The sequence below is a fragment of the Pyrgilauda ruficollis genome, unplaced genomic scaffold (assembly GCF_017590135.1).
Source record: "Pyrgilauda ruficollis isolate IOZ18807 unplaced genomic scaffold, ASM1759013v1 scaffold22, whole genome shotgun sequence".
NCBI lineage: Eukaryota > Metazoa > Chordata > Aves > Passeriformes > Passeridae > Pyrgilauda > Pyrgilauda ruficollis.
In genome coordinates this window covers 2,818,678-2,829,329 of record NW_024521428.1, presented here as the reverse complement: position 1 = coordinate 2,829,329, position 10,652 = coordinate 2,818,678, and the positions used below count along the sequence as shown (strand labels likewise).

Genomic DNA, 10,652 nt, shown 5'->3' with positions numbered 1-10,652 from the left:
GCAAGGATTGAGCCAAAGGCTCCTGTGGCGCCCTTAATTCAGCCCATGTGCATCTTCAGAACTCTCTCCATTATGCAGCAAAATTAGTTACACTTTTGTGTGCAAGACATCCTCTCTTGGAGACAACCCTTTGGGTCAGACTGTGGATGTAATGGCCATCAAGATCCAAGGTGTTTCTGAGGATTCCCTTGGAAATGTCTGCAAGCCTTTCCAAAACCAGCAGAAATTTCTTGAGTCCTCATAAATTTTTCACTCAAACTCATATGTTGGCAGCAGTCTGTAGCTCTATCAATTTGCTTTAATTGGATTCCCTCTTAGTGGCAGAACTGAAAGTCAGGTTCTTTCTGAAATAGTGGGGTTTGTTTGCTCCCTCCAAAAAATGTATGTAGGTAAGCACGTGATATGTAATAAGTAGTTGCTGCAGACCAAGGAATGGTGTTATGGGTGGTGGGGAGGCATTTCTGGATGATTATTGCCTGAAAGCACAGTTTAACTCTTGTTCTTCTGATTTCATTAAAGAGCTATGTGCAGGGGAATGGGTTTGTAAGAACTTGGGGAAGACAGGCCAGCTAAGGAGACTTGCTTTGTGGCATTCTTCCAGATATGCTTTTGTCTAGAAAATCCTTGGCAGGGATGCAGGGATTTTCATGAGAGCTGAATAAAATATTGTAAAGAGGATTAAATACGCTAATCAAAATATTCTGTGAAATTGGTCAAAGAACTGTGTTCCTCACAAATCCATAGGAGTTTGGGAGTTCAGGTTTTGGTGGTTTTTTTTTTTTTTTTTCTTTCCTTAATAATTTCCTAGCTGGCTTAATAGCCTGTGATCATATTGGAAGAAAAGAGATTTATTTTTTAAGAAATGTGTTTGGAAGAGTAAGGAAGAAGAGTAAATAAGAAGCATTTTCTGATTACTTTCAATCTGTAAATCATCCATTTGTCCAGTGCAAACATGGGAAGGACTATGACTACCCGCAAAGGAGACAGTGTGAAAATAAGGAGAAGGAAGTGAGAAAGGAGGGAGAAAAAGACAGGTGAGTGTTCCTCTGTTGCTGCCATCTGCCAGACCTCTGTGCAGCTGTTGTTGATCCCTGGGGGATCAACACAATGTGGCAAAGGCAGCTGCAGACAAGACCAGTCAGAAAAGGATTTTGCCCATTTATTCTTTTTACTCATTTGGATAGCTGCTGTAGGTTTCACTGGAGCTGACCTTCATGAAATTTGTGGCTGTTTATTGGCATTTATATTAATGAGGTAAAACAGTGTTCTCCTCTGAGGAAATGCAAAAAAAAGCCTGCTTTATTTCTCTGCAGGATGCCTACCTACTGCCGCTGAGACTGTACTCTGTAGTGTGCTAGTAAACTTCTAGTAAAACAGTTGCAGGTAGTGTCTATAGCTGTCTTCATTCCTGCAAAATCCTGGCTGTGAAGTATGTTGTGCTTATTATCTTTCAAGAAGTCATACTGAATATCTTAAATGAGCTATTTACCTTCTGATGCAGCAGCTGGCTCTCCTCTGGCTCTCCTGTTCTTATTTGTCCTTTTGGCAGTGTGATTCCCAGGCAGTGAAGGCTAGATAAAGTATGTTCACATGAAATTCTGTTGTTAACTTAGAGTAAGTCTGAACTGATGCAGCTGAAGTTGGGGGAGACACTGAAATTGAAAACAGAAGTCAGTCATCCATAATCAAAAGTGACAGAAGGGATGAAGAATCACAAGTACTTACAGCACTGCTTTTCCCTCTGTGTCTCTCACTCACATTACCAGTTTAAGACCAAAACTGGTCTATCTTTCCAGTCCTTATGTGCCTTATCTACTCAGGAGACATATTTACAATAGTGGTCAGGAGAGCCATTTGACAAGAAGGAATGGAGGGCTGGCAGCAGCTCCTGTGTTAGACATCTCCAAACTGCACCTGATTTTCTCCTGTATCCCAAAGAGCCCAGAAGGGCCTCATGGAGTGCTGCAAGGCTCGACATTTTGCTGTGAGGATAAGGAAAGGACTTGGAGTACAAATCACCCCATGTTACTTGCTGTAGATCTGTTCCTTATCTGTTCCTAAAATCTGGCAAGGATGCATTTGGTACAAACTAGGGAGCTGGGGGGATGGTAGTGGGGTTGGGGGGTGGAGGTGGAGAGCAGCTCTGTGCAGGGAAGGTGCCTTTCACACTGAGAGGCAGCTACTCTGTACTAGGTTAAATCAAGGGAACAGTCTCAGTGGTGTTACTTCACATTCGTCACACTGTTACTCCCCACCTTGTACCCGGGTACCTCAGGAGATGTTATCTCAAATGACCTGGAGATGGTTCAGGCTTTAAACCAGTTAAGAGAAAGAGCTTAAATTGATGCATCTTTGAGTTGGAAGATGTTTAAACCAGAAAGAAACCCAGAAGGATAATGAAAAACGTTCCCCCCTCCCCTTCTATACCACATCAGATTGACTAATCCTCTGTTATGTGGCTTTACTTTGAAACAGATCATTCTCGTTGCAACACGTTTAATGCTGCCAGCCACCACATGGTTATTTGGCAGCTATTTAAAGCTCAGATCATATTACTCTGTCGCAGTGCTAGGCACCCATGTTCCAACTGGTATACAACTGATCTAAAGAGAAATCAGCTTCAGGTTTTGTTCTCTGAAATTAAATGTGACGGCATGATCTCTATGATTCCTTTACCCCCTTTTTCTCCTTTTTTTTTTTTTTTTTTTTTGTTTTCATTTTTTTTTTTTTTAACAGCATTTTTTTTTTTTTTTTTTTTTTTTTTTTTTTTTTTTTTTTTAATGCATTATTACTTTTTGGAACAGCATTTTGCTAGCACCACAGGGGAAATTCAGTTAGGTTGTCAGCCTGATATAGTGTATTATCAGACACGTTAGCTTTTCCTCCCTCTTACATTTGCTTAAGAGCTTATAAACCACAGAGAATAAAAAGTGCTAAATAGAATGAAATGACCTGTCAAGGGTAGATATAGTATTTGTGAATGACTTAAAAAAATTCCAGCAGCTTCATGCACTCCAGTCTCACTGACTGTCTGCGTTATCTTGAAATTTGGCCTCTTTCTTTATTCCTCCAAGTAAAGCTCTTTGATGGGCATTGATCTTTGATGATTCTGTCTTGAAAAGGACTAATTTTGTCTTTTCATGTTCAGTCCACGGTGAGATTTTGTAGCAGGAGAGGATATCTTTATGAGATTTGCAATAGATTTGAAACTTGCTCTTAATATCATAAGACTAATCTTGAATTTTTCAAAACATTGAACAAAGTCAAGAAAAGCTAGTCCCAAGAAGAATTAACCAATAAATACACTGTATTTAGTAGGGAATTTAGTTATTCTATTAATGTAAAACAGGAGAATTTTCCATGGAAAACAAAGTGACTGATCTCATGCCCAGCTCATTGTGAACTCTGATAGATGTATTAAATTCAGGAGCTGTGGTGATCATCTTGCATTTAACCTCTCTCAGGAAATGTGGGATAGTGCTTTCAAAGAAGCTCCAGTGAGTCTTGATTAGGAAACTGAAGTTTTTTTAATGTAATTCTTTTTTTACTCCTATTTTCTGACGTCCTGCCCATTTGTATGTCATCATCCTCCCCCTCTCCTCCCCTCTGCAATTACGGAAAAAAACCTTCTCTGGGTTTACATCTTTGCCCTGAACTTTAAATAACAAGTTGCTAGTCAAAGCAATATGTACAGCATATTCCTGTATGTTCTGGGACTAGTGTTAAGTAGCTTGGTTCTTTGGCATGTACATCACATAATCCAGTACAAGAGCACCCTTTCAGCCTTCCCTGAGAAGCAGGCTTTAGGGAGGGAAGTGTTAAGCTTCCCTTGAAGCACCTCAGCCTCTGAGGCACTGGCATGCTGTGCCATGCACAGAACAGTCCTGCACATGCCTGGTGCTGAGAGGAGCCTGAAGAGCTTTGTGAGCTGCGGCAGGACCCACATGTGGGACAGCTTAGAATGCAGTCTCCAAGACATGTCTGTGTAGCAGTGCATGTGGACAACTAGCTTTGAAAAGTCAGCTTAAGTACTGTACTCTGATGGTGGCTGTGCCTGTGGTGTGCAAGACAAAGAGAGGGCCAAAGAGAGAGGAGGAACAATAACCTGGATTATGCTCTCTGCCTTCCCCACAGAAACAAGGCCCAGTGTACCAGTGCTGTGGTCCTGTCACTGCAGCTCCAAATGCCTTTTATGTTTTTGAAGTTGCAAATACACCCTCAGTTTGTGGCTTTCCCCAGTGTTAGTTTTGCCTAGGGAAATGAGACTGGTGGGATTCAGAACAGAACAGGGTATGTGTAAGTTGTAGCTCTTTAGCTGGATTGATACACTAATATAGAAAAGCTGTGCACAGTTTCATATTTCCTTGGAAGATTTTTCTGGCTACTCTCCGTATCTATAGAGAATGCAATCCATAGGAGGCGCTTGCTTCTACAATCAGAAAATAAAAGTTCCAGCCTGATTTAAAAAAAAAAAAAAGCAAACTCCTATCAGCTTAGTTTTTCTAGCTCTAATGAAAACTTAGGAGTACCTTATTGTACAAATGATCCTGAATAAATCTGTCACAAGGCAGTGACATACATACTTAAAGACAGGATGGTGAGAGTTGGTTCTGTTGTATAAGACCCTCTTATAAGTCTAACCTGTGATTCACACAGTGAATATTTCGATAACCTTTCTGCAATAAGAAGCATTACTTATAATTCAGATGGATGGGAATATTAAGCAATTATATTCCAATTATGAATTGCTGTAAAAAAGCATGTCTGACATTTTTGCTCAGCAGAAAGGAACCCAAACAAATTCTATGTATATTTCAGTGCATTGAAATACTCTTCAGATTGCTCTTGGTAATCTGTGTCCATACCTCTGCTGCTCCAGTGAAACAAGCACATCCATTGAAGAGTTTGCATGAATCAGCTATGGGCTCTTTAATTAACTGAGGGCTTCTGCAGTCAGAGTAAGAAAAAAATTCATGAACTCCATAGTCCAAATTAGAAACCCCACTTAGGAGCTAAGACCCTACATTTTCATATCTGAAACTCCTCAATCAGCCATTTGCTTGGGTTATTTGGTCAGATCCTTATTCCAGCAAAAACAAACTGCCTGTTCAGTTGTTGCCTGTATGCCTACATGCAGGAATACCAGTAGATGCAAGAATTGTCTAAAAACTTCTCAATAACAGAAAAAGATAGGGCTTTGAGAGAGCATTTTAACGTAAATCATTTGGCCCACACCAGCTTTTCAGTGAACTTGGATCCTGTTAGTGAAGAATGCCAAAGGTGTGGCTTTTAAGTTTTGAAAGAACACTTGTACTGTATCAGTGTCTGAACTACTCCTGCATCAAGACAAATGGTTGGCAAAACCAAACTCTTCCTCTCATGAGACTGTGACACCCACCAATTTCCTCCTCTGTGAAAGGGAGAATCTGCGTCGTGTTTGTTGAGATTTATATTTGTTGTTTACCTAAGAGGGAACATGTGTGACATTCACGTCCCCCTGTACAACCTGCTGCAGACAGGACGGAAACCTCCTCGGCTGAGAGGTCCTTCCCCTTTTCTCTTGGCCGCTCGGGCCGGGGAAAAGACGGCGAGGGGATGTGTGGGCCGGGGGCGTGCTGCTGTGTGGGGCCGGCCGGGCCGGGGTGAGGCCTGGGTGGCCAGCAGAGCCGCGGGTCAGTGCGGCCGAGGCGCCGGCTCCCGGAGCGGTGTGGAAGCGGTGCGGAAACGGTGCGGGGGCAGTGCGGGAGCGGTGCGGAGGCGGCGAGGGAGCGGCGAGGGAGCGGCGAGGGAGAGGTGCGGGAGCGGTGCGGGAGCGGCGCGGTGCGGGGCTGCAAGGCGCCCGGCGGCCACCGGGGGGCTTCATCTCCCCTCGGAAGGAGCTCTGCCGGAGCCGCTTCCCGGGAAAGCGGCTCGTTAGCGCTAATGAGAGCCCGGCTGTTCTGCTCCCGCGGCTCTGCGTTTGCTGTTAGCTCACGGGTTAGCCATTTAAAGGTATCTCGGCCTCCCTGTTTATTTTGAGGGTCTCACGTCTGTCAACCTTCACCGAGTAGCGGCTAATACGCTTAAGCACGTTTTACCCTTCGCGAGAGCCTTAATAACAACCAAGGCCATTAGTGGGTCAGGACGGCCCCAAATGCTGGGCTAAATGCTCTTTCCAGCCTGCCAGGCTCCTGTGGCTGCGGTGCTGCTCTACTTTTTGTGGTGCTTCACTAATTTCTTGCTTAAATAATTATCCATGAGAGTAATACATATTAACAACTATAATACATTGGTTTTTGGGTTTTTTTTAAAAGCTTATATTAATTCATAAGATGTCAAAGTGCTTTATAAATGAGGTCAGTGCAATTAACCCTATTGAGCCACTGCTGCGAAGAAATTCCAGATGTGCCCATAAACTGATGCTGTCACTTGGCATCAGCCGGACAAATGGTCCTGTTTCTAGCACCTTTAATCCAATCTGGAATCAAAACCAAAACAGCGGAAAGCCTCCATATTAGATAAGGTTTTTTGGTCACAGAAGCTGCCATTGCCGTGAAGGGAGGAAGGAAATAGTCTGGAAGAATTTGGAAACTGCCCTGCTGTGCTTAAAGTGGTTGGGGACCACTGAAGAACTGAAATAAGGAGAAGCAGCAGTTGGCAAAAACTGGAAGAGGTAGCAGTGAGGAGAGTGAAGTTTCTTAAGTAACATGTAGCTTAGAGAGCTGTCACAGTTTTTCAGAGAGATTCCTGCCCTTCCTTGGAGGAAAACGTTCCCAGTGATCTGAAAGAGTGAGGGGGCTAAAGCCCTAAAAGAAGGCCTCCAATTTTAGAAATGTCTCTCCTCACCATAATCCCTCCACTTTTATAACATTTTCTACGTATGACATTATACGAACTGCGTAACTGACAAATCCTTCATTTGCATTAGATTTAAGTGGCTTTCCTCCTATCACTCCTCACGGTTAAAAATACATTACAGAAATTACTATCCTGCCTAGGAAAATGTGTGATGACTCTGGTGTCTGTCGTTTATTTCTAAAACATTTTGGCACTTTTCCTCCTGAGTTGTCTTTTCCCTTCAGCTTCGAGAGGGGAAAAGGAAAGTGCAGGGTTAGGGCAAGATTTTTCCATTTCCCTGGTTATTGCATGCATGCATTGCAGCCCACATGCCAGGCATGACGGAATCTAAATGCTGGGCAGGAACAGTGAAATCCTCAGGAGGAAAGGAGAATAGAAAGCACAGAGAAGCCACAGTTTGGGCTGCCATCACAATGACCATATCGAATCAGACCAAAGGTACTGGCCCAAGATCTTTTCTTCCTACACTGCCCAATATTTACAGAAAGACTGTCAGCAAACAGCAAGTGGAGCATGACCTTTCCATTCATATGACCTTTCAGCTCCTGCAAAGAAGAAAAATTCAACCCTGCTTTCACCTCCTTGCTACATGGGCTAAATTTGGCCCTCTGCATGCAAACAGCCCTCTGATGTTCTTCACTCCTTTCTCCTGCAGGCCGACAGATGATGCTCCAGTGTCTTGTCTCAGGGGCTGCTCATGTGGGGTGTTTCTGAGCATTAATCATGCTGCAGACATCCGTTTTCCCTCTGATAAGAGCCTGGCTCAATCTGTAAGGAAAGGAGGGGAATCAATCTGCCTGATTGCCGTAGACCCTTCATTTTGCACTGCTCAGCCCCTTGCCAAGCAGAGCAGCAGGGGAGTCTCCGCTCAGTTGCTCCCAGCAGGTGTCACTATGGAATGGGAAAATGCAATTCCAGGGCTGGGAAAGAAGTCTGGCAACAGGTGGAGCATCCTCTGACACTGCTGCCGAGGTATCATGCCACTGTGTCCCGGAAACCTTCATAATTAGATCTTAAGCAGACGCGCTGCCACCCTCTGCCTTCCCTCCTTTTCCCCCCCTTTGTCGCAGCAACCGTAATAGCAGGCTGGGGGGAGATTGTGATTTTTTTAAGGCATTGCTTAGCAATGAATGCAGAGACACCCATCTTCATGGATCACTACCCTGTGTAGTAACGCAGCACAATAATGTGTAAAGTTTCCAGAACTGTTGGTAATTACTGATAAGCCCAGTTCAGCTTTCAGTTACATACAAAGCTGGGTAAACAATGGGAGGAAAAAATTAATTAGAGCCCATGTTTGCTAAAGCTAGTTAGTGATTCCATCTGATCACGTTCCTGCTCCTTTTATTCCCTTTGCACAAACATTTGGGTGGTCAGGTTTTTCTAGCACCTAGGTGTGCAGGGGGGGCTTTAGTCTGTGCAAATAAAATGTCTCTCTCTAAGGGCATGGCCCTTTCTGGCAAGTGCTTGCCCATGCTCTTCCCTTGTGTTTGCAGCTGGGAAGGTGTTTGTAGGCCTGGGAAGGTAGAAGTGGAATGGTCACCTCTGCCAAGCAATACTGGGAGTCTATACATCAGCAAAAGCTGATGGGGGAAGACAGAAGAGAGGACAAGAATGAATGGGAGACAATGGAAGGACACTCATCTGGGGATATTTCACAAGTGTCTTGACCTCAGAGTACCTTTGTACAGTATGTCTTCTGTGACAGGAAACACAGAAGAGGCAGAGGGGAATTCACCGTCTCACAGAAAGTTCCTCTTAGGCATGCTCTGAACACACTGGTGATGTAGACATTGGGCGTGGCTTCAATTGCCTCACTTGCTGGGAAGACTGAGGTAGACCCAGTTTTTAAGAGTTTTATCCCAGTGGGAAGGCTCAGTAGGTGCTATGCAGCAGCTCGAACACTGCATGGGCCCTTTGGCCCTCCCTGGCTCCTCACAGGGACTCAGACAACTTCTGGGTGTTCAGGGGGACTAAGGGTGTCGGAAGATGCTGCCAGGGGTCTAAAATCCATGTTGTCCTTTATGACCTGTTGAACACCCTCACTACGGTAGGTCCGATTTACTAACTCAAAAGCAAGACCAGTCTTGAGAAGGTAATCAGAGCAGATGACCTCCAAATGTCCCTTCCAGCTAAAATAACTCTGTAATTCTATTAATGCGGGGTCATATTTACTTATCCATATCCTTGAACAGTGCCCTTATTTTTTCTGCACACCATTTACCAGTTTTATGCAGAAGGAATGCCTATTCTTCTGCTCTGCCATTCTCAGAGATCAGGAATGTGATTAGGATGAATGTGACATCTCCTCAACTGATTATAAATATTGTGTACATCTTTCCCTCTTCTGCATCCTCAGAGAAACTCAGATACTTCTGCTGGTGAGGACCATGTTTGGATAAACAGAGAAAGGACTTGAGTGTCCTCAGCATCATCTCCTCACATCTCCATTCCCTGAAGTGCTCCCTCAGAGTCAGTGCATCAGTGATTTCTTCAGATTCATCTCCAACATGTAGCAACCATGTCAGGCAATTATAGGTATGGCTTGATGTTTTGCTGAACAGTTGGGTGAGACCTGGCATCTGCTTAGACTCATAATGTGTTTTTCTTCTCTTATGAAGAAATGCTTGGCAGATGGATCCATAAAATCCCACACTTAAGTGCACCCCTTTTATTGTTGTTGTTCATGCCCTGGTATGCAAAGCTGTGTTTTATGGGGTGTTGGGAAAGGCTGAGATCAAAGCTAATGTGATTTACCCATATACCTTCAACAAGAAGAGGAGTTCAAAAGATAGGAGATCATCTATGATGGCAATCAGACTTCACATATCTTTTCCTGTTGGGACACAATAAAAAAAAAGGGTTCTGGGCAGAGGCCTAATATCAGTCTCTCCTTTTCCCACTAGCACACTGGACAACAAGGATCCCTTCTAACTTAGCATGCAGGGTCTCCCCTTGGCCTCCAGCCACAAGTATCTGCCCTGGCAGTATGTTTCTAAAACAAACTCACAGTGTGTGAATGTAAATACATTCTCCCCTCTCCCTGTTTGAGATACTTTCAGGAAAGAAAATATCCCTATGTTCTAATTTTTGTTTAATCGGAATACAGTTGCTGGATGTAAGCCATTCTAATTAAACTGCAAACTTCTTTTGTAGAGAGCTCAGATGTTGAAGAATTCGATTTCAAGCATTACACAAGTATGTATCATTTGTACTCATCTTTTAAAATTCCGCTGGCATGGAAGAGTAGCAAAAACCACCACCAAACTCCAAACCAAGGCCCCCAGATCTGTTTGCTCTTGCACTTTGGCTGTCCCTGGGGTCTTCATGGAATTTACGAAGCCGGGAGCAGAGCCTGACGCAGGGTGTCAGCTGGCAAATGTGGGTGGTACTTGGTTGTCAGATAAAGATTCATTTAGAAATGCAGCCGAGGAGAAGGAAGCTTCCTTCTGTACCCAGCACAGCCCCTGCAAATCAGGTGTCGAATTTGCTATCATGTAGCGAGCAAGCGCTTGGCAAGTTGTTCCTGGTGCGTAGGTTACAGAGGTGCTGCTGCTTTAACACGGATAATTGTGCTGGGTGTCCGGCAGCAGACCCCGAGCCACTTTGCTCGCAGTGCGGTGGAGCCTGGGCCATCAGCCAGCCGAGCTGCGTGCACTTGCTCGTGCTCAATTAGCAGGTTCAGGCTGTGTATGCAATCCTCGCTGACTGCAGTGCCAAGGCACCAGTTGCCCTCAGCAGCTAATAATATAGAACTGCAAAGCACAGTTAATTAAGTAGGTACAATTTATTCCATGGTGTGTTCCCTACATGTG

General features: G+C 44.2%; 2 long non-coding RNA genes across 2 annotated transcripts; both read left to right on the top strand.

The window, feature by feature from the left end:
- The first annotated feature begins 937 nt into the window (after nucleotides 1-937).
- LOC121354175 lies at nucleotides 938-1,281 on the top strand. Its single transcript, XR_005955239.1, has 2 exons — nucleotides 938-1,034; nucleotides 1,185-1,281. It is a non-coding gene; the product is annotated as an uncharacterized LOC121354175 (long non-coding RNA).
- Nucleotides 1,282-7,594: 6,313 nt separating this feature from the next.
- On the top strand, nucleotides 7,595-10,092 carry LOC121354174. The gene is made up of 3 exons (XR_005955238.1): nucleotides 7,595-7,809; nucleotides 9,197-9,375; nucleotides 9,994-10,092. It is a non-coding gene; the product is annotated as an uncharacterized LOC121354174 (long non-coding RNA).
- The last annotated feature ends 560 nt before the right edge of the window (nucleotides 10,093-10,652 follow it).